Source organism: Balaenoptera ricei, chromosome 9, assembly GCF_028023285.1.
Source record: "Balaenoptera ricei isolate mBalRic1 chromosome 9, mBalRic1.hap2, whole genome shotgun sequence".
Lineage (NCBI taxonomy): Eukaryota > Metazoa > Chordata > Mammalia > Artiodactyla > Balaenopteridae > Balaenoptera > Balaenoptera ricei.
Window position 1 is genome coordinate 112,075,994 of NC_082647.1, and position 22,431 is coordinate 112,098,424.

The 22,431-nt window shown below is 50.7% G+C and overlaps 1 protein-coding gene across 8 annotated transcripts in view; it reads left to right on the forward strand.

Moving 5' to 3' along the window:
* Window positions 1-2,839: 2,839 nt before the first annotated feature.
* The window catches only part of GRB10 (growth factor receptor bound protein 10), a 216,193-nt gene continuing 196,601 nt past the window's right edge, over window positions 2,840-22,431 (forward strand). For 2 of the 8 annotated variants that reach the window (XM_059934342.1, XM_059934349.1), the window contains exon 1: window positions 3,230-3,556. The gene's annotated coding sequence lies outside the window, so the exon portion shown is untranslated. Of the gene's footprint in view, window positions 2,914-3,229; window positions 3,576-3,665; window positions 3,784-22,431 lie in introns of those variants that run through there. The other 6 variants (XM_059934344.1, XM_059934345.1, XM_059934343.1 and 3 more) reach the window with 6 other exon arrangements.

Sequence of the window (22,431 nt, forward strand, 5' to 3'; positions counted from 1 at the left end):
GTGAGGCCAGGCCGCTCTGGCCAGAGCATTTCACTGTCAGTGTGCCATTCACCTCATACTCTTTTCCTCCGTCAAGGCTGTTGGCAACGTTTGAGCCGGAGCCCGGGCCCCAGGGCGCAGCATTCACGTCCTCCCTTCATTTGCTCTGCTGATGCATTCACTTGCAGGGTATGACTTCCCAGCGGTGACACTGGGCGCCAGGCACTCCCCCTGCTGGGATGGCCCTAGTGAGCAGCATCTGGTTATCCCTGTCCCATGCCCACAGTCAACAGGGGAGAAGGTATTAGTCAATTCATTCCTAATTATAATTAGTCTATCAAATTCTCTGCTTTCAGCTGAAGGAGGCTCTAGCACATCCTTGGATAACTGAATTCCTCACGATCACGAAATCCCGTTTTCTGTCCTGACACCTAACTGCTGCCAATGCATCTCCCTCAGTGAAGCTCTTGAGCCCAAAGCCACACCACCTGGCTGGTTCTCCAGGGAAATTTGCATCCCGCGAGGCTGTACTGCAAGGTGGCGGCTTCCATCCTCCTGAACAGGAGCACGCGGCCCGGGGGCATTTAGAATTTGCAGCAGGGGAAGGCACTAAGCTGCAGTCTGCCCACAGGATCGGCTGGCCCGGATCGCCACACAGGGGACAGCTGCAGCTTCTACCGCCACAACCAGAGTGACAAGTTCATGAACTTGGATCATGTAGTGGTGCTGAGTGGGCCCTGCCCAGAAGGATCATGCAAGGTCTACGCGGAGCTGGGAAATGTGGGGAATGAGGGCCTGTCCTAGGAATTCTGGGGATTGCTGTCACCATGAAAACACTTGAGGACATTTATTTTCATCCCTTCTCAGTGAAGAGTAATGTTTGAAAACCCATACGTTTTCAGACAGCTAAATACGATACCTGACCCTACAGTGGAGGATCTTGGGATGGAGGGGAAAGAAATACTATAAAAGACATGGTCAGACCAACTGGCAAAGCTGGAATATGGACCAAGAATAGATACACATATTTTATCAATATAAAGCTACGGATTTGGTAACTGTACTGTGATTATGTAAGATAACATACCTACTCATAGGAAAGACATATCAAAATATACAGGGGTAAGGGGTTATATTAGGGTATGGAACTTACCTACAAATGATTCAGGGAAAAATGTCTATGTATAAAGTGCTTTTCAGATATCTATAAAAGCCCGCTGAGTATCAGGCTTTCCAGCTGGTGCAGGCTCTCCTTGCTGATTGGAGCCTTTGGCAAAGCTGTAAGAGTCAAAGCTCATACAACTTTCGAGAAGTGGCCCAACTCTTTTTTACTCTTCTTTAATTTGCTCTGGATCCTTTGTCTACAACAGGAGTCTTTGTGCTCAATTTGGTTCTTCCAGGAACTAAGCTCCTTCACATTATTCTCTCTAGATTTTCATCCTTGGGGTTTTCTGAACTTGGACCAATGGGGAGAGATTTTCTGGAGGCTTATTTCAGTTACAAGAAAGGATGAACTTTCATGGATAAATCAGGCCAAAGGTGGGAAAAACAAGAGCTTTTAAAAGTGCCCTAAAGGGTTTTGGCAGAATCCTTATTCTGCACCTACCAGCTACTAGACCTTCGGCAAGTTATCTAACCTCTGGGAGCTTTGGTTTCCTAGTCGTGCAGTGGGCATCTCCTAGTAACAAGTTCAGAGGGTTAAATAAGAGGATTAATGAAAGTTGGGCACAAAACGCATGCTCAGTAAAGGTAAGCTATTATTGCAGCTGCTTTTATAACATCAAATCCCAGAAAGACATAATTATTATTATCCTATTTGTATTATAATTTTGATTCGGTAGAGAGATTAATAATCATATTAATGGCAATGGTTTACACGAATTCAGGGGTTCCTTCTTACCAGTCGCTTTAAACACCACATTTAACCCCCAGGACATCACTCGGAGGCGGGCTTATTAACCCATTTCAAAGATAAGGACTTCGAGGCCCGGTGGCATTAAGAAAATATGCAGGGCCTCCCACTCCACCCGCGCTCCGGTGCTGGCACTCAGATGGGGAAACCGTGGCTACGAGAGAGTCTAGGATCCAGACCCGGCTGGAGGCGAGCGGACACTCGAGCCCAGGTTTCCCGGTCCCGGGAGGGACCGCAGCCCACGGCACAGCCCGTGCAGCCACCTCTCCTCCGTCCTGTCCTCTCGCTGCGCCCGGGACGGAGGATCGAGGCCGCACAGTTCCTTCTTGAGTTTCAAAGAATTCGCTTGCAAATTGCCTTCCAGGACAGGTCCGATGTGTGTTTCGCGGACGCCCCAGCCTGGGTGGTCGGGGTCCCGCGTCCGGGGGTCCCGGGGGCGGGACGAGACGTCCCGGCGCCCCCGACCGGCTGCGGGCCCTCAGCTCCCCGCGCCGGCCCCCGGCAGCAGCAGCGGCCTCCGGGAGCTCCGGCCCCGCGCCCCCCGCGCCCCGCCCTGCGCCCAGACCGCGGCCCCGCCCGCGCTGGCGCCCCCGAGCGGTCCGGGCGGCGGCGGCGGCGGGAGGAGGAGCAGGAAAAGCGACCGGGGGAGGAGGCGGAGGCGGCGGCGGCGGAGGCGGAGGCGGCGGCGGCGGAGGCGGAGGCTGAGGCGGCGGCGGCGGCGGCGGCGGCGGCGGCGGCGGCGGCGGCGGGCGGGGCCGGGCGGGTTTAAAGCCCATCGAGGGGGTGGGGAGGCCGGGAGGAGGCAGGGAGGGACGCGAGCGGCGCGCCGCGGTGGGCTGGGCGCTCGGAGGCCGCGGAACCCCGCGCTGAGCCCAAAGTTTGCGCGCGGTCCCCGGGCGGCGGCGCGCGGGGGCCGGGACCGCCCTGCGCGCCGCCCTCGCCCCGCGGGACCCGCGCCGCCCCGGCCGCGCCGAGGGTCGCGGGCGGCCAGGCGGAGGCGGCCGGGAGCGGCGCCGCGGCAGGTACGGAGTTGGGCGGCGAGCGCGGCGCCAAGTTACTTTGTGGCCGGCCGGCGGGCGGGCGGCAGTCCCGGCGTCATTGTCTGCGCGCGGGCCGCCCGGGCCGGGGACGCCGGGCGCCGCGGGGGCGCGGCGGGCGGAAGGGCGTCGCCTCGGGCCGGGGGCTGCGGCGCGCGAGGGCGGGGACCCGGCGCGGCGCGCGGCGTCGGCGACCCCGGGGAGCCGGGGAGCCCGGGCGGCGCCCGCTGGAGCCCTCCTGTCCGACGCCGGCGGCTCGCGGGCCGGACCGGGGCTGGGGCGGGGGTGGGGGCCGCGTCACCGGGCGGTCAGGGCCAAGGCCGCGCTCCCGGGCCGCCCGGAGAGTGGGCGCCGCGCACCCCTGCATCCCCCGGTGCGCCCGCGCCCGGGCGGTGGGGCCGGACCCTCCCGAGCCGGAGTGCTCCCGGGCCTGGGATCTTTCCCTCTGGTTCTGCCGGTGACCCCGCTGTCCGGGCCTAACCCCAAGTCGAGGGCGCGCGGGTTAGCGGCCCGCCAGCCGGGGAAATGTGATAAGAGCCGTGCCGTTCACAGAAGGCAGTTTCTGATGCAACTCTCGGCCTCTGCGATCTCCTCTCCCCACGCCTGCCTGGCGACGGCCCTCGAGCATGTGCGTTATGGAAATGAGGGTATTCTCCACTTTTTATTGTGTTCGTCTTGTCTTGGGGTTGGAAAAAACGCCAACTTTCTGTCGTTTGCATTGACGAGGCGGTGGGTCACGTAGGGGAGCCACAGGTGACTTGGCTCGGGCCCGGACCTTTTCGGCTGCTTTCTTGCAAACGTTGTCCCCAGCTTCATTCAAGAGATGCGAAGAAAAGACCCAAACAAGTAGCGCTCGTGAGTAAACACGCGTTATTGCACAACTTTCTCTTTGCTGCTGTTTATGAGGCCAGGCCCAGGACACTTTGTTTCTGAAAATGCTGATTCAGCCGTTTGGAGCCCCCGAGTTTCAAAAATGGTGCTCTCTCTAACGTTTCGCTGAGTTTTACTAAGAACACATGTTGTTAGCACGGCAACAGGCGTTGACTGGCGTTTACAGCACCAAGCTGGACGGTTTTCACAAGAGTTGACCTAGAGTTCCCTTCGTTCTTTCCAGGAGGAAAAATGGATAGGATCTAGGTTTCTGTAGCAAAAGAAATTCTGACTTCTGGCGATGGTGGTGTCTTTTACGGTAGTATTTTATTAGGGAAAAAGCTCTGAAACCAAAATGTTTCCAGGAATGACGGTAGATGACTGCATTTTTCGGTTAAAAATCAGAACTCTAGGATTACTGCATATAATATTTGAGTTTTATTGAGGACCCTTGAAAGAGAAGGACCACACAGGCCAATCCCAGGATTACAGGGAGAGAATTTGAGGACAGAGAGAGTCACACACCCAGCAAGCTGCTTGCGTAATTGAGAACTGTAGCGAGGGATACTTCTGTAGCATTTCACGGTTTACGAGACACGTTCAAAGCCTAATTGCTTTAAATCCTCTACAGCCTCCTGCTACCCATTTTACAGGCATGGAAACTGAGGCTCATGAGATTAATTGGCATGCCCAGGGTCACGGGCCCAGCAAGTGCCAGAGTTATCACCAGAGCCTAAGCTTTGGTTTTTTTTTTTTTTTTTTTTTTTTAAGCTCTGTTAGGTTCATCCTTCTGTACAGGTGCATCTGCCTCTAAAAGAGAAGCGGCCCTTCCCTGTGCCGGTCACACACCCGGAGAACCAGGAGGCTCTGTTACCATTCCCGGGGCTCCCAGCCTTCCAGATTTTTGCCCTATCACCAGGCTATTATCAATGCCTTCTTTTGTCCACTCACTTTTTGTGCTTAAATCCACATTTAGTTTGGGAGGAAACTTTGATACCCACGAACTAATGAGTCTGAAACAGTAGTTTTGTTTATTGTCATTAAAATCATGTTTTAATAAAAGCTGTGTCCCCCTAAAGTCATGCATTGCGTACTGCCCATGGTCTGCACTGCTTTGGGGGCAGCAGTGGACTGGGCAAAATGCCTTTCATTGTGGTCGAGGAACGCGGAGCTGGGCATGTTCATGCCAGCTACTCGTCCAGGGCTTGTAGGGTGGTAGCTGCCAGGATCGGAACCTGGGGCAGCCCTGGCCCAGTTACAGTGACCATCTCTGTGGCCGCTGACCCTCAAATGGGAGAGAGGAGCAAAGCCAGACTCTTAAGAGCTGTTCCCAAACTTTTGATTTGGATGATGAGGCTGGTCTAAGACTTTACAACGTATAGAAACCAGACTCCTGCTTGGACAGAGATATCTACCATGCCTTCACCTTCATCTGACAGCTTTAGAAATTCTAGGTTGGTATATTTGATAAAACCTAATGCTTTCAAGGCGACATAATTTAAGAAACTTATTTCCTTGGAGTTCTGTCCAACTCTTAACCGCAGGGGAAGAGGACCGTGCACAGCGGTTGGCTGGCCTGCCTCTCAGAACTGTGAGACTGACCGCAGGGAATTCTGTCCTGCTTCATGGGGAGAAGCGTGTGCGTTTGCAGCTCGGGCTGTGATCCCTGTGTCTGTTTCTCAGGCCGTTAAACCAAGGTGGAATCGTGTGGGCCCATCAGGAGAAAACATTTGCTATGCCTTTCTTTGAAGTCATCAGTCATATGTTCAGAATTTAACTAAAACTTTTCCTGCCAGTTGAGAATTTATTTCACCTGTCTTTACTTTTTGCTTAACTGTGGATGTATGGGAGATTATGGAAGACGTTAGGGCAGTCAAGCGACTTGGTTGGCAAGGCTTGGCAAACTGGTGCTTTGGGGATCTGGGAACCTCCTACAAGGCCTGTGTGCTAACTTTAGTGTTTATAACTGATCACACCCATTCAGGCGCTGGCTGGTGTTTACTTTGTGTTAGCGTTTTATGGCACACTTCTGGGGAGCTGTTCCCCCACCTTCTCCATCCAGCGTCCGTGCTCCTGGCGATCATGGGTCTTGTTAACTGTAAGGAGATGAAAGCAGGTGAAGCTTAAAATCTCCAGGCTGCTGGCTTTTCTTTAATAATGTAAGGCATGGTATGACTGTTTTTTGAGATGGCAACAAGGAAAGCCACGTCCCAGACTTATCAAAAATCCTCCCAGAGGTAGAATTGAGTGTTTGTGACTTTCCCCTTTGGGGATATACCAACGCCAAAAAGCTATCCCTTTCTGCTCGTGTAGTGGGAGAGGTGGGCTTGAGAATGAGAGAAGCCTTGCTTGGCCAAGTGCTCTTTTGTCCGTTTGTGAAAGGGATGGGTGCTGAGATGGAAATGACTTCTCTGGCCCTTAAGTCATAGTCTTGCTTTAGAATCCCTGCCCGGCGTGCGTGGGATGAAGTTGGTGGGTAACGACTGGTCGCCCCTGGGAAAACTAGGATATTGTTCCTGTTTTTCCACCATTGAATTTACATATGGATTGGGGGGGAGAGTAGAAGACTGTTTTGATTGTCACAAATTGCAGTGCCTGAAAACATTCTTGAAGCTGATTGTCTTTAAAAAAAAAAAAAAAAAAGTCATCTTGCTCCCTTTTGCTTTGCCCGGGTAGACCCCTGGTTCTTCCATTTACTAGCTGGGTGAGCGGGTTAACTAAGCTTATTGGTAAAATGAGAGTCACAGGGGTGCTGACCTGTGGGGAGGGCGGGGTGCCTTTGGGATCGTGGGTACCTTGGCACGTGGCACGTGTGAGGGCTCAGAGACACTGCTTCTGCGACACTGAGCCTGTCTTAGAGCAGCTCGTTGGCTTGGTTATGCTGCTTCCTATGAATTTGCAAGGTCTCTCTATTAATCAGAAGGGAGACTCTGCTTTTTTTTTGTATTTTTGTCTCTGCACCCGTTAGCTGTACAAAACCTTGTGGCACTGACTGAAACTGGCTTTGAGCACCAGTCACTGTGAGCGAGAAGCCTCTCCTGGCCTCTGAGTAGCCGACACTTTGAACTGCCCACGGGTAGGATGCTATGAGCAGAGGTGGACAGCGGGATGGAGACCTCGCCTGGCCGCAGACCACGGGGAAGAGCAGGCGTCAAACACTGGTCCTTTGTGACCAGGAGCAAGAGATGGGCAGCGACTGAGATGCACGGGCTCAGACCGCCTGTGGCGCTGGGCGTCTGCATGGAGACCGCTGGGTGCAGGCACGTGGGGACACACGGCATCTGTCTTCGGGACCCCGGGGTCTGGAGTCTGCAGAGATGCTTAGCCCAGCTGGGACTGAAATGCACGTGGACTGCCGGTCCCGCCGGGCTGACTTTGCCCCAGGGAGCAGCTCCTGCACCCTGTCCGAGGGCTGTGTGCTGGGCAACCCTCCCTTTCCCTGAAGTCCGGCTGGGTTTTCGGGCCAGGTCCATGGGCCCGGGCCCCAGCAGCTGCAATCTCGCCTAGTAATGTGGGCTCAAAAAGCACTTGGCACAGAAAGGGGTTGCTGTGTTTTGTCTTTCTTCACTGTGTTACTGTCACCACAACTAAAAGCAAGGTGGGCAGCTGGGACCCTCCATTGTCCTTGCGCTGCCCCCTGGAACTGCCCGGTGGCCCCCTGTCCGGCCCTGTCTGTGAGCTCTCCGGTGTCTCACTCTGCAAGAGAGAACCCAGGGGGCACCTAAAGACCCGTGTCAGGTGGGCGCCAACAGGGAGGGGCCTTCAGCTAGCCTGGGTCACACCTGAGATACTTCTCAGAGGAGAGGGACACTGCGTACTCACTTCTCCAGCCAGTTGGGCCTTTGGTTTCCATATTGTTTTTTTTTGGGAAACTTTCATCCCTGGGCGTGTCTTCTTCCAACCTTTTATGAGTTGCAAACATCCTTTAATCTAAAGACTTTTATTATGCCCCATATCTGATAGTAATTTTAGAGTTCCTTGCTCCAAGAAACTCATCGTGACCAAAAAGCTACTATGAACTGAGGGACGTTTAAATTCAGGAGTTTGTATGGTAGCGTCATGCACGTGGGAGGTCTCCCCTGGCCTAAGGGTGATGCCTGCACTAGATCCGGGACACTGCTTAGGAATCTTCCCATGGGCTGGGAGGTTGAGCTGGGTGACGTCCTGGTTGGACCAGCAGAGTCTGTGAGTATGCTACCCAAGAGCCTCCAAGTTGCCTTTTCTGGAATGCCGCTGTGCTCCTCTGAAGAACTGTGTAGATCTCATGGAGACCCCTCCAGGATGTTTCTAGATAAAGGAGTGCATGAGATCTTCATGGCATCTCCCTAGTGGAGGAAGGGGGGTAAGGCAGGACAGCTCCTTGCTCCCTAGTTGGGCCATTCCTTAACTGCAGGCATGTCCTGGCCCTTCTCCCCACCGCGGGGCCTGCAGGGCCACGGTGGACACAGCCAGCCTCTGTCGTGTCCTGCTGTCCCCAGGTAGGGCCCTGTCTTCTGCTTTCCTGGCCTTCCCAAACAAGTTCGGTCCATTTGAAGGGTCACTGGCTTTCTAATCCCTCAACACCCAGGGCATACTTGAAATTTAGTTTTTTTAATCAGTGATAAAGGTTTAAAGAGTCAATTCCCCAGAAGTAACCAGGCTTATCAGCCGACCTTTCCTGTATTCACCTCCATGTTTCTAAGCAGATGTCTGTGTAATGTACTGTAGTTCCTTGCTGCCTTCCTTGCTCCCTCTTCACCCTCCCAGGCCCCGGCTTCCCGTAGGATTCTTTGACTTCCCTGCTTAGAAGGTGAGGAGGCCGACCTCTGTCCCATCATCCTGACCTGTACTTCCTGTCTCCCATTGTCTCTATGGTGAGATTGGCTGGACCCGGCACGTAGTGCTGACGCCATGGCAACAGCCCTAAACACTGCTGGTGGAGCCAGGTAGTGTGCTGTGATCACTTTCTCTGTCTAGCAGGGCGTCTTGCTTTCTTCTGGAGTTGTATTTGCATTTGCTTCGTAGTTTAGGTACTTATCACTCTTGACCCCCACCTCCACTCCAAGCTGACACAGGTGTGCAAATATTCTCTCAGACACCGTAGGTATCCAGCCAGTTGTGTCTTTGGGAAGCAACCTCTTGTGTGCCTTTCGTCCCCAGGTGCCTGGCTGTCCTCCAGGCCCCCTGCCCAGCTTTATCCCGGCCTCTTCCTTCTCCATCATCCTGAGCAGGCCCTTTGTTCTTTTCTTGGCTCTCATGATTCCTCTTTCCTGGTTTCTTCCCACAATTTGATGGAGACCATTCCATAATAGCTTCCAAAAAAAGAGGTGCATGCAAATTTTTTGAGACCTTGCGTGTCTGAAAATGTCCTTATTGTACTCTTCACTCTTCAGTGTTTTTTCTTTTTCCTTCTTTTTTTTTCATGTCTGGAAGCTTGTAGGATTTTCTCTTTGTGCCTTTATTCAGAAATCCCTTGTAGATGTGCCTGGTTGGGTGTCTACGTCTATCGTGCAGGGTACATCAAGAGCCCCTTCAAGCTGGAAACTCAGATCCTTGGGGCTGGGACCTGTTTTTGAATTAATTCTTTCATTTCTTTTTTTTCCATCTTCCTCTCCTTTCTTTCTAGAATTGCTTTTATATGGGTGTTAGCTGCCCGGACTGGTTCTCTAATTACCTTTTGTCTCCTATCTGAATCTGTTGAGTTCTGCTAGGTTGTGGAGTATATCATCTAGACTTTTTAACCTTTTTACTGGATTTAAAATTTCTGTTTTCATTTTTAATTTCTAAGGACCTCTTTATTTCTTTTTTGGTTATTATTTTTATGTAGACTTTATTTTTTGGAGCAGTTTTAGATCTACTGCAAAACTGAGCAGAAAATAGCGAGATTGACCCCCCCTGCCCTCAAGCCTCCCCACTGTCAACTTCCTCCAGCACAGTGGGATGTCTGGTGCAGTCAGTGAGCCAGCATCGTTACCCTGAATAATTATTCTTCTTTTAATGGCGCAACATTCTGATTTCATAGATGCGTTATTTTTTTAAACCTCTTTCTGGATATATTAGTAACCTTTTTTTTTTCTTTTTCTTACATAGTTTCTTCTCTCCAATTTTTACATTATTTATTTTCCTGCACATTTGGGTCTGGCGTACCCAGAAAGCAGAACCTATGGCAGGCAAGAACTTGCGGGTGTGTTTTATGTTTTATTTGGACGTGCAGGGCTAGGGAGGCAGCGGTGAGGGGAAGGGGGGGCCCTGGGGCTGGTCCCCAGGCGGCTGCCTGGGCAACTGAGAGGAGCCCATGGTCCATACTGTGATTCCCCAGATGGTCCTGGGGGCGGCAGGGGGGAGGGGAAGAGCTTCCAGTCGGTGCCCACTCCCTCCATGGAGGCCTGGGCGCGAGCCTGCAGGTGCTGGGTGCAGGCCGTCCCAGGCCTTGGGGCTTGTCGCGCCTGAGCCCCGGTGGCCGCCCCAGCGGTGGCCAGACAGAGACCCAGACAGGCGAGGCTGATGGGGTGGTGTCTGACCCATTGCGCTTGTCCCTCATCTTTTGGGCTCAAGGCTTTGCTTAGATGTCGGGGCCCTGCTGTGCCGTCCACGTTCAGAGGCCTCCCTGGGAGGCTGATGGTGGGCCTTGGGGTACGGCTGTCTGGTTTGCCCCATTGTGTGGGGAGCCCCCGGTGCTCCAGTCTTGGGTCTTTTCTCCTCGGAAGGGGCCAGACTGTCTGAAGAAGCCTCTTTTCATCCCCACGATCTGGGCCTGGGAGCCCTGGAGCCGTCAGCCGTCCCATCAGAATCAGCAGCACTGACCCCCTGTGCTCAGTGTGGTACCGGAGGCCACAGCCCTGTCGCTGCTTCAGGAGAGAAACCCACCTGCTGGTGGTGAGAGCGGGGCACTCGAGGGGTCCAGGCGAGCCTTGGACTTTCTGTGACCCCTCTTGCTTCCTTGCTCCTGACACTTGGGCCTTGTGGTGTGTGGGGCTCCATCTCCTCTTCTGGCTTGGCGTTCAGCGCACGCCATCCAGCCTTTATGCCTTTTAAAAGATTCCCTCTGGAGGCCCTCTGTTCCCAACCCAGAGGCTGCAGGGCGCGTGGGATCATGCCAAGGAGCTCACGTCCAGGTTGAGAGCAGCCGGGTGGGGGAGGCCGGCACACCTAAGCCACCGCCTCGAGGAGCAGCAGGCAGGCCTCAGGTCTGGATCCCGAAGGAAAGCTGGGTCTCCCCTGCCAGTGACTGGCTCTGGGACCGTAGGAGAGTTAATCTCTGAGCGCCGTGATTTCCTCTGGATTCTCAGGGTTGCATCCTGTGCCTCGGTTCCCTCTGCTGCATCTCCACCTCCCGGAGAGGCCAGGCCGGGCCTGTGGCCTTGCGCTTGGGGTTGGATGCCCTGCTCTCAGCTGCTCTCAGAACTGGCCTCCCACGGCTTTCATTCGATTGACTTTAAAATATGAAAATAATGTGGCCCTGCTCACCGTGGAGCCCCTGCTCTGGCCACTTTGTCCTGGGAGCTGCACGTTGGTGCCTTCTCTGTGCGTCTGAACACGGCACCTCGATGCCACTGCCCGCTCCCCAGTCCCCATTCCTGTGAGCGTGGTTCAGCATCCAAGTTTACTGTTCTAAGTGCCATCCCAGCCCTTCCCGCCACGCACTTCAGGAGGGAGGACTGTGGTATCCTTGCTAGCGCGGTCGCCTTGGGCAAGTCACTTACTCCAAGCCTTCTTGTCTCCTTCGTTTGTTTCAGGGTTGTGTTCACATTTGTGTATGTATAGTTGTATGCGTGTAATGAATTCAAAGTGACTAGCACAGCGCCTGCTGCACATGCAGTACTGTTATTTCCTTTGTATTGTTGTAAATGGAGCCCCGCTTTCTGCGTGACATCCAATAGCTTTGCACTCGTGGCTTTAAGAAATAGCCTTTCCCTTCCTTGCTGTTCTTGCTCTGACATTTTGGGGAGGGCTATGAGAGGATCCTAACCCTGGAAAACCAGAACTGGCCGGCCTTGGTGGTCACGCGACCCCCCTCCCCCAGGTGAGGGGAGCGAGTGGAGGTGCCCAGTCCCATGTCGGACTGATGTTGGGTCTGAGATTCCCCCCACCTGGGGCTCTGCATCGTTTCACGGGTGGGTCAGGAGGATTTTGGCATCTGACAGTGGCCAGTGTGTCCTTCTCCATCAGGGTGGAGGTAGCCCGGGGGGGTGTGCATGGGATAACGGAGGGAGGAAGGGGTTCTTTGGGATTGCCTTGAGAACCAGACATCCAGGGGATGCGGGGCCTGGGGGCATGACCTTGTCACATGGAGTTTGGTCCTGGGATTCCTGTAGTGCACCTCGACCAGGCTGTGCTCTGGCCCTTCCTTAAAAGTGCCGTCCCCTTGAAGTGGAGGAGTGTGGTCCTAGGACGGGGTCCGGGGTTCTGCCGCAGGGTCCTGTGTGCACATGATGGGGTGAGTCCTATCGGGCACGTTTGGGAGGCAGGGTGGTACCCACTCCTGCGGGGTTGTCTTCCACCCTTCTCCGCGTTAGAGCACATTAGGCTGTGTCTAGGGGTGCTCGGGACCCCAGGATCCGTGTTTCTATTCTGAAGGCTCCTGATTGGGGCGGAGCCGCGCGGACCCTGGTCGCTCTCCCGCCCTGCCCACTGCACCCTACTCCTTGGTACCCGAGCCCTGGCTGCGGGAGCGCAGCGACCCCGTGCGGCGGCTCCGGCACAACCTGTAGCGGGCAGGCACCAGGATGTGCCGGAGTCCAGCCCACGGTGGGCTGTGTTCTGGTCCACGCCCCGGCCGGGAGGGGCCAGCCCGGGGTCACCTGCACAGGCCCTGGCGGTCAGCGGCGCACCGTCCTCGCTGCGCCTTCTGGTGGCGGAGGGTCTCCGAGGGGCGCGCGTTCTCGGAAGCGTGACTCCCGGACCGGTCGAAGGCCGTGCCACCGCCGGAATCCAGGATCCCACGGCCTCTGTGGACGTTAGCCAGGGGACGGTGTTATGTAACCATTTGTAATCTTCATTGTTTAATGTGTAACAAGTAGTAACTGCACCCAGATAAGCCTGTCCACTATCTCTTAGCCGAGTGGAGGGCAGTGGGTGTGGGAACCAGCTGGGGAAACGAACAGATGGGGCTTCTGGGAGAACGGGACTTTTTTCTCTGCTGAAAATGGAATGCCAAGGCCTGGCTGGACTTTTTTTTTTTTTAAACATCTTTATTGAAGTATAATTGTTTTACAATCGTGTGTTAGTTTTTGCTTTATAACAGTGAATCAGCTATACATATACATGTATTCCCATATCTCCTCCCTCTTGCGCCTCCCTCCCACCCTCCCTATCCCACTTCTCTAGGTGGTCATAAGGCACCCAGCTGATCTCCCTGTGCTATGAGGCTGCTTCCCACTAGCTATCTATTTTACATTTGGTAGTGTATATATGTCCATGCCTGGCTGAACTTCTGTTTAACCTCGATGGCATGTGTAATCTGGCATCAAAGCCTCAGGTAAACACATCTGGTCATGTTGCGTCTTTGCTCGTGAGCCTGCGCTCTCATTGGGGGACACCTCTTGGACCATTAAGGTCAAGTGAGGCAGATGTTGGGGAGATATCACCCTCTTGATGGGGTCCAACTAATTGCTCCAAACACAGGTGGGACTTCCTTGCCCGCCCACTTCAGAAAACAATCAGATCACCTGTTAACACGTGGATTGTCTCTTTGATCAGCTGCCATTTGTCGGTTGGTGGCAGGAGTCCCTGCCAGGGTGTTGATAGAGGTCTCACTGTAGGCACCGCGCACAGCGCACAGGTAGCTATTGTCCTGCTGTCTGTACTGCCAAAGTTCTCCCTCCCAGTGAGTGAGCAGGAAGTGGGCGCCTTCGCTCTTTGGTCTCTGTAAGTATGAAAGGCCACCAGCGACCGATCAGGGATTTTGATGATGCCCCAAAGTGCTGAGCTTCAGGTCCAGTTAGAAGTGGCCCCGGGGACCAGGCCACTGCCTTGACTCTGGTGCATGTCTCTGCTCCTGGGCCTTCAGTGGCATTTGCGGGGCTGTCCCTGTGTGCAGTGGAAGCAGGTCATGACCCCTCTTTAGCTGGGACCCACGAGCTCCGTGTGTTGGGTGGGGATGCAGGTGGCTCATGGGGAGTTTGCTCTCCTCTGGTACTCCAGAACATCGGGTGGCGAAGACTCACAGAAGAACACTTACTTAAAATTTGGGGTACTCGGCAACCGTACGCTGAGGTGCGGTCTCCTTGGGTGGGGCGGGCGTCAGGGTGAAGCAGGGACCACGGGTACTGCCCTGGAGGGTTGAGCAGGATGTGTACTCACTGCTGAAAAATGCACTCCGTAGAATTAATGGTCCTTCCACTGTCTGTTCATTTTCATCGGGGGTTCGAGGAATTCCTGAATGGAATTTCCTTGGCTGCGTCTGCGAGCTGGCTTCTGAGTGCGGTGCTGGTGGCACCTTGGCTGTTGGTCTGTTTGTTAATCACATGTGGCCCCTGTGGCCATGCAGGACCCAGTGGTGGGTCCGTGCTCAGGTTGGGGATGGGTTTTGAAGACTGCTCCAGAAGGCTGAGGACCTGCTCCATCCGTCCTTGGACAGATGCTGGAGGAGCCTGTCTGCCTCCTTCGTCTGGGCCCGCCCCACTTAGCCTGAAAACAGGGCCTCCTCTGGAGGAAGGGGGACCGCAGCAGAGGGATGGCGTGGGTTCACCCTGCAACGAAGAAGTGATGTAAATAAGCTTCGAGGATATATTGTACAGCGCAGGGAATATAGCCAATATTCTATAGTAAGTATAAGTGGAGAATAATCTATAAAAATTTTGAATCACTGTGTTGTACACCTGAAACTAATAAAATATGGTAAATCAAGTATACCTCAATTAAAAAAAAAAAGTGATGTGTGTTTTGCACTTATTTTCCTGGAGGGCACTAACAAATTTCTGTATGGACACAGGTTAAATATTAACAGTGTCTGAAAACAGCACTTCTTAAACTTCAGTATACCCATGAATCTCCTAGGGATGCTGTTAAATGCAGGTTCCAGCTCAGTGAGATGGGTGGGGCCTGACCTCCCACATCTCTGTCCGACTCCCAGGCCACACACCTGCTGCTGGTCAGGGCCTTGTTTTGTGTACTAAAGTCGATGCATTTCCTCTCCCTTTATCTTCAGTGTCTTTTTCTCTAGAAATTCTCTGAAAAGGACACTTTACCTTCCTTGTAAGAGCTGTTATTACTGATGCTATTACTTTAGTCTGAGAATTTTACTGAGAATTTTTAGTGATTAGCCCTACGTTGTTATATGTGGCATTCTGTTTTGTGTTATTTATTTTGTGCCCTTTTAAAATTAATTTAAAAAATTTTTATATAGTTTATAAAGGTTACACTCCATTTACAATTATTACAAAGTATTGGCTATGTTCCCCATGTTGTACAATACATCCTTAAGCCTATCTTACACCCAGGAGGTTGTACCTCCCCCTCTCCCCACCCCTGTGTTGCCCCTCTTTCCCCCACAGGTAGCCACTAGTTTGTTCTCTGTATCTGTGAGTCTTCTTCTCCTGTTATATTCCCTAGTTTGTTGTATTTGTTAGATTCCACAGATAAGTGATATCAAACAGTATTTGTCTTTCTCTGTCTGACTCATTTCACTTAGCATAATACCCTCCAAGTCCATCCATGTTGCTGCAAATGACACTATATCCTTTTTTATGGCTGAGTAGTATTCCACTTAGACGTGGCATTTGTAAACGTGTCCATACTTTATTCCATTTATAAATATGGGCACAGAGTCCTGCTTTGACATTTACTTGGGTTGCCGTGGGTTTTATTCAGTGGTTTCTCTTCTATTTATGATGAGAGAGAACTTTGAGAAAGGTTTGCAGCCTTTTGGATCTTGAATGGTCTAGAAGCCCTGCCTGCTTTCATTTTAGGAATGTAGCATTTGTGGTCCCATTGTGGCCTCACTGCTGTTGAGGCCCTGCTTAGCACCTTTACGTCTCAGCATCAGGTGAAAACCCCGGGTGACCTCAAGTGGTGGAGAGAGACAAGTCCTGTGTCCCTAGGAGGCTCCCTCCCTGTCCGTCTTCTGTCAGCCTGAGCTTTGCCCTCTGCTGGATCCTGGGGCCAGGTGGTCTTTCCCATTAGGGGAGGTGGCCTTACAGCAGCTTTGGTCTTAACTTGCATCTGCGAGCCTGTGTTCTCTATGTCAGGCTCCACTCTGCAGTGTCACCTCTTCTTCTGCGTTTTGAAAAATTCTGCCACCAACATCCTTCCTTCGATAATGGGCCCTTGGGAAATTTTGTGTTCTTGCCCCCTAGTTGGTCAACACGTGCATTGAAGAATCCCGTGGGGGCTTTGGACCTCGCTCCTTGGTCATCTTTTATCAAGCATCGTGGTGATGTTGAACAACTTAGTGTTTCTTGAAGGTTAATGTGTGCCACGAGAGCTAATATTCATGGCCAAACAGCCAGACTCTTTTCCGCAGGGGCTGCACCATTCTGCCTTCTCATCAGCTGTGCACAAGTGTTTCAGTTTCTCCCAAATCCACACTAATACTTGGTAATTTCCAATTTTTCTTTGTCTTTTTCCTTTCTTCCTTCCTTCCTCCCTCCCTCCCTCCCTCCCCTCTCTCTCTTTTCCTTCCTTCCTTCCTTCCTTCCTTCCTTCCTTCTTCCCTCCCTCCCTCCCTTCCTTCCTTCCTTCTTTCCTTCCTTCCTTCTAATAACTGTCCTAATAGGTATGAAGTGGTATCTCACTGTGGTCTTGATTTTCTTCTTCAGTTGTAGGCACTCTTCATCTATCCTGGATTTTAATCCCCTATCAGATATATGACTTGTAACTATGTTGTCCCTTCCTGTGGGTTATCTTTTCACTCTCTTGTCCTATAGTACATAAAAGTTTGTAATTTTGATGAGGTTCAATTTGTCTATTTTTTTAATTAATTATTTTTGGAGTATAGTTGATTTACAATGTTGTGTTAGTTTCTGCTGTACAGCAAAGTGAATCAGTTATACATATACATATATCCACTCTTTTTTAGACTCTGTTCTCATATAGGTTATTACAGAGTATTGAGTAGAGTTCCCTGTGCTATACAGCAGGTTCTTATTAGTTATCTATTTTATATATGTGTGTATATGTCAATCCCAACCTCCCAATTTATTCCTCCCCCCCTCCCCCCTTGGTAACTATAGATTTGTTTTCTACATCTGTGACTCTATTTCTGTTTTGTAAATAGGTTCATTTGTACCATTTTTTTAGATTCCATGTATAAGCGATAACGTAAGATATGTATCTTTGTCTGACTTACTTCACTCAGTATGACAATCTTTAGGTCCATCCATGTCACTGCAAATGGCATTATTTCATTCTTTTTTATGGCTGAGTAATATTCCTTTGTATATATGTACCACACCTTCTTTATCCATTCATCTGCTGATGGACATTTAGGTTGCTTCCATGTCCTGGCTATTGTACGTAGCGCTGCAATGAATGTTGGAGTACACGTATCTTTTTGAATTATGATTTTCTCTGGATATATGCCCAGGAGTGGGATCATATGGTAGCTCTATTTTTTTAGTTTTTTAAGGAACCTCCATACTGTTCTCCATAGTGGCTGCACCAATTTACATTCCCACCATCAGTGTAGGAGGGTTCCCTTTTCTCCACACCCTCTCCAGCATTGATTGTTTGTAGATTTTTTTGATGATGGCCATTCTGACTGGTGTGAGGTGATACCTCATTGTAGTTTTTTTTATTTTTTAATTCATTTTTTTTTTTATTATTTTTGGCTGTGTTGGGTCTTCATTGCTGCGCGCCGGCTTTCTCTAGTTGTGGCGAGCAGGGGCTACTCTTCCTTGTGGTGCGCGGGCTTCTCATTGCTGTGGCTTCTCTTGTTGCGGAGCACGGGCTCTAGGCACTCAGGCTTCAGTAATTGGGGCTCGCAGGCTCTAGAGCGCAGGTTCAGTACTTGTGGCACACGGGCTTAGTTGCTCCACGGCATGTGGGATTTTCCCAGACCAGGGCTCGAACCCATGTCCCCTGCATTGGCAGGCGGATTCTTAACCACTGCACCACTAGGGAAGTCCCTCATTGTAGTTTTGATTTGCATTTCTCTAATAATTAGTGACGAGCATCTCTTCCTGTGCTTTTTAGCCATCTGTATGTCGTCTTTGGAGAAATGTCTATCTAGATCTTCTGCCCATTTTTTTGACTGGGTTGTTTGTTTCTTTGATGTTGAGCTGCATGAGCTGCTTGTATATTATGGAGATTAATCCCTTGTTGGTTGATTCTTTGGCAAATATTTTCTCCCATTCTGTGGGTTGTCTTTTCGTTTTGTTTATGGTTTCCTTTGCTTTGCAAAAGCTTTTAAATTTAATTAGGTCTCATTTGTTTATTTTTATTTTTATTTCCATTACTCTAGGAGGTGGATCAAAAAAGATCCTGCTACGATTTCTGTCAGAGAGTGTTCTTACTGTTGTGTCCTTTACTTTTGGTGTCGTATCCATGAAGTCATTTCTAAATCCAGTGTCATGAAAATATTCCCCTCTGTGTTCTAAGAGTTCTAGTTTTAGCTCTTATGTTAAGGTCTTTGATCCATTTTGAGTTAGTTTTTGTTTATGGGTAATGTAAGGGTTCACTTCATTTTCTTGCATGTGGATATCCAGTTTCCCCAGAATCATTTGTTGAAAATACTGTCCTTTCCCCATTGAATGGTTTTGGCATCTTGTTGAAAATTTACCCGCCATATGTGTGAGGGTTTATTTCTGGGCTCTCTGTTCTATTCCATTAGTCTATGTTTGTTCTCATGCCAATACTACACTGTCTTGATTACTTTGTAGTAAGTTCTGAAATCAGGAAATGTGAGTTTTCCAACTTTGTTCTTCTTTTTCAAGATTGTTTTGGCTATTCAGGGTCCCTTGAGGACCCATGTAAATTTTAGGATGGCTTTTTCTATTTCTGTAAAAATGCCAGTGGGATTTTGATAGGGATTGCATTGAGTCTGTAGATTGTTTTAACGTTTGATATTTGATATTAAGTTTTCCAGTCCATGATTTAGAGATGTCTCTTCTTTATATTCATATGGAAATGTTTTATAGTTTTTCAGTGTACACATCTTTTGCCTCTTGGTTAAAATTTACTCCTAATTATTTTATTATTCTTGATGCTATTGTAAATGAAATTGTTTTCTTAATTTCCTTTTCGGATTGCTCATTGTTGGGACATAGAAACACAACTGATTTTTGCATGTTGATTTTCTATTCTGTAACTTTGATACATTTATTAACTCTAATATTTTCTTGTGAGTGTGTGTAATTTTTAAGGTTTTCGACATATAAGATTATGTCATCTGCAAATAGATAATTTTAGTTCTTCCTTTCCAATTTACATACCTTTTATTTCTTTTTCTTGCCTGCTCTAGCTAGAACTTCTAATACTATGTTAAAGAGAAGTGTTGAACGTGGACATCCTTGTCTTGTTCCTGATCTTAGAAGAAAACCTTCACTCTTTCACCACTGAGTATGATGTTGGCTGTGGGTTTTCATATATGAAAAGCTTCTTCTGTGGCTGAACATATGGTCTGTCCTTGAGGAGGGTCCATGTACACTTCGGAAAAATGTGTATTCTCCTGTGGTTCGGGGCAGTGTTCCATGTGCGTCTGTGATGTTCAGTTGGTTTACAGTTTTTCAGGTTCTCTGTTTCTTACTGACCTTCTGTCTGGTTGTTCCCTCCATTACTGAGAGTGGAGTGTCAAAGTCTCCACCTAGTAGTGTTGTACATCGGTCTGTTTCTCCCTTCATTTGTGTCAGTGTTTACTTCATATATTTTGAGGCTCTTTTCTCAATATATAATGTCCTTCTTTGTCTTCTGTGATAGTTTTGACTTACAGTATATTTTGTCTTATGTTGGTATAGTGACCCCAGGTTTCTCTCTCTCTCTCTCTCTCTTTTTTTTAATATTAACATGCAATATCTTTTCCCATCTTTTTGCTTTCAACCTGATTGTGTCTTTAGATCTAAAGTGAGTCTCAGCATATGGTTGGATTATGTGGGTTGTTTTTTTTTTTTCTTTCTCCATTCTGTCAATATCTGCCTTTTGACTGGAGGGTTTAATCTATTTACATTTAAAGTACTGATAAGGAAGAACATCTGCCATTTTTCTATTTTTTGGTTTGTGCATCTCTTATAGCTTTCTGTCCTTTATTTCTCTAGCATCCTTTCTTCTTAGAATGATCCTTATGTTTTAAGAAAGACTGCTAAGGTGTGAACAGTCACAGAGTAAATTACATTTAGGAGAACGTTTTACAAAACACCGAAACTTGAGTTGGTTTTATGGGGCCCTTGCTATCTAGTCCCACTGCCGCTGGGCTGGGGTGATGGAGAGGTGTCTGCAGAACTCCAGAACTGCTGGGACGAGATCCCGTGCTGCTGTCTGGGAAGGAACAGAACGAGAACTTGACTGGGTGGGGGTGGATTCCTTCTTCTGCGTAGCTCTGAGTTTAAAGAGTTGCACGTGATGATCCGCAGGACAACCCTGCGAGAGAGAGAGAGAGAGAGAGAGAGAGAGAGAGAGAGAGAGAGAGAGAGAGAGTCAGTCTTCCTTCTGTAGATGGGGAAATGGGAGCCCCTCACAGTCAGATGCCTTGTTCAGGGTCAAGTGGGCATTCGTGGGAGAGTTAGAATTGCCCTCTCAGGTCTTTGGACGCCAACTCCATCATCCTCTGTATCCCTGGATGCCACCACGGAAGGAGGAAGGGAGAAGGAGGAGGTGGTGTGTTTCCACCAACGAATGCATAGGGATGTGTGTGGTAGTGTAACCTAGCAGGACGCCATGGGGCCTTCCTGGGACAGGCCTCCCCCAGATCCTCTGCTTTAGCTCCTCTCTGAAGTACCTAGATAATAGTATTTGATGCACATTTCCTGCGTTTTGCAGATGTGAAAACTATCCCCACCAAATGGAAGAACTACTTGATGACCTTGAACACATAGCCCCAGGTCTCCTGGAGCCTAAGGACTGATAATGTTAACCCCTGTGACACCGTCCTGTAGCCTCACCATCAGCCAATCAGAGAATTACGCACAGGCTGATCCCATACCCTACGACCCGCCCTCTCGCTTTGCTGAAACCCTTTGGGGAGCTCGAGCCTTTCCAGGGCGTGAGCCTGAAAAGCTCACGTGAAAACGTGAAAACCACGTCTCCTTGCCTGGCCCTGCAGTAAACCTTACTCTGCTCCAAACTCCGACGTTTCAGTTGTTTGGCCTCACTGTGTGTCGGGCACACAAACTTGCATTAACAGTAAGAGGAAGGACCTTGTCCAAGATGTGGATTCTTTGCTCTCAGGATGTGTAAACATTAAAGGAAAATGTAAGTAAATTCATTGCACGGTGCCTGACACACAGTAGGTCTTGATTCATTTCCCTTTCCCTGGGGGAATTTTTCAGGAAAGATTCTGTGTTCTTGACAGTCCTGGGACTCTTGGGTTCAGGATGGTCTAGGAGCTATTAAATCTGGAGGCAAGGGTGCATTTTGCCCTGTATTGTGATGTAACATCATTTCACCTTTGTTTCCAGGCCAGGTGGCCACCTTGTAGCTTTGCGTGTTGCAGCAGAGGCCTTGGGTTTTGAGGCCTCATGGAGGCTGGAACCCCTCTTGCCCCACTACGCTCACAGTTCTGTCCTTTCTTTATTTCTCACAACACTGGAGGTCGTTGGGGGTCATTCCAAGGGCGAAGGAGGCCTCCTGCATGGATCTCCATCCCCGAGGCAATCTCTCTTAGGCTCCGGTCCGTTAGTGCCGGCTTTCAGGGCACACGGATGCCATTTGAGTTCACTGGACTCTTTAAAGCCTGGCAGGGTCACCTGGGGCCTTCCCGAGGTGAGGACGTGCACGCAGGCACTGGTCCTCTTGGCTCTGTGCGGGGTGGGACTCCTGAGGCTGGAGATAACAGGTATTACAGAGGCTCTTGCCCTATTTAGAAGAGTCAGTCTCACGTTCTCAGGTCAGCAGTAGATCCTCTTTCCGCTTCTTAAGCGGGGTGCAGCCCCAGGAGTGGTAATCCTCCGGCGGGAGCCCGAGGAGGTGGGAGACACCGTGGTCCCCGGGCTGTGGGCTCCCTGGTCGGGGGAAGGAAGCGCCCCCGGGATCAGCGCTGTTGGGGACAGGGGTACATGGTCGCTGTTGCCTTCGGGGCTGTCCTGCACTCTGGGTCTGCACCCGGCTCCCCGGGGGAGGGGGGCCCCGCCCAGCCTGCGGCTGTTCTAGAACTCTGCTTGAAAACTGGAAATACTGGACGTGTGACATTTTCCTCTGCTGCAACCCATTTGGTGGCTTATTTGGGGGGGGGGGCGAGGGGGGAGGGAAGAAGGTGCTGAGTGACTCAGAGCCTTGCATCTTGCCAGAATCAGCAAGGGACCAGCCACAGTCAGAGGGGACGAGCCGGGTCCCCCTGTGCACCTGGAGTAGAGTGCCCTCTGCGTGGGCTCTGGCTGGGGACTCTTTACGGGGCCACGTCTGGGGTGCGGAGTTCTGAAGTTCAGTCTCATTTCGAAGAAAATGAGGAGGGAAGAAGAAGTCTCTGTGAGTCTTGTCCCATGAGAGACAGGCTCTCTCTGCAGAGCTGGGGGCCTCAGCATTGGGGCTGGGACTGTCCCCCCTGTGGGCAGGGCCTGGCCTGGG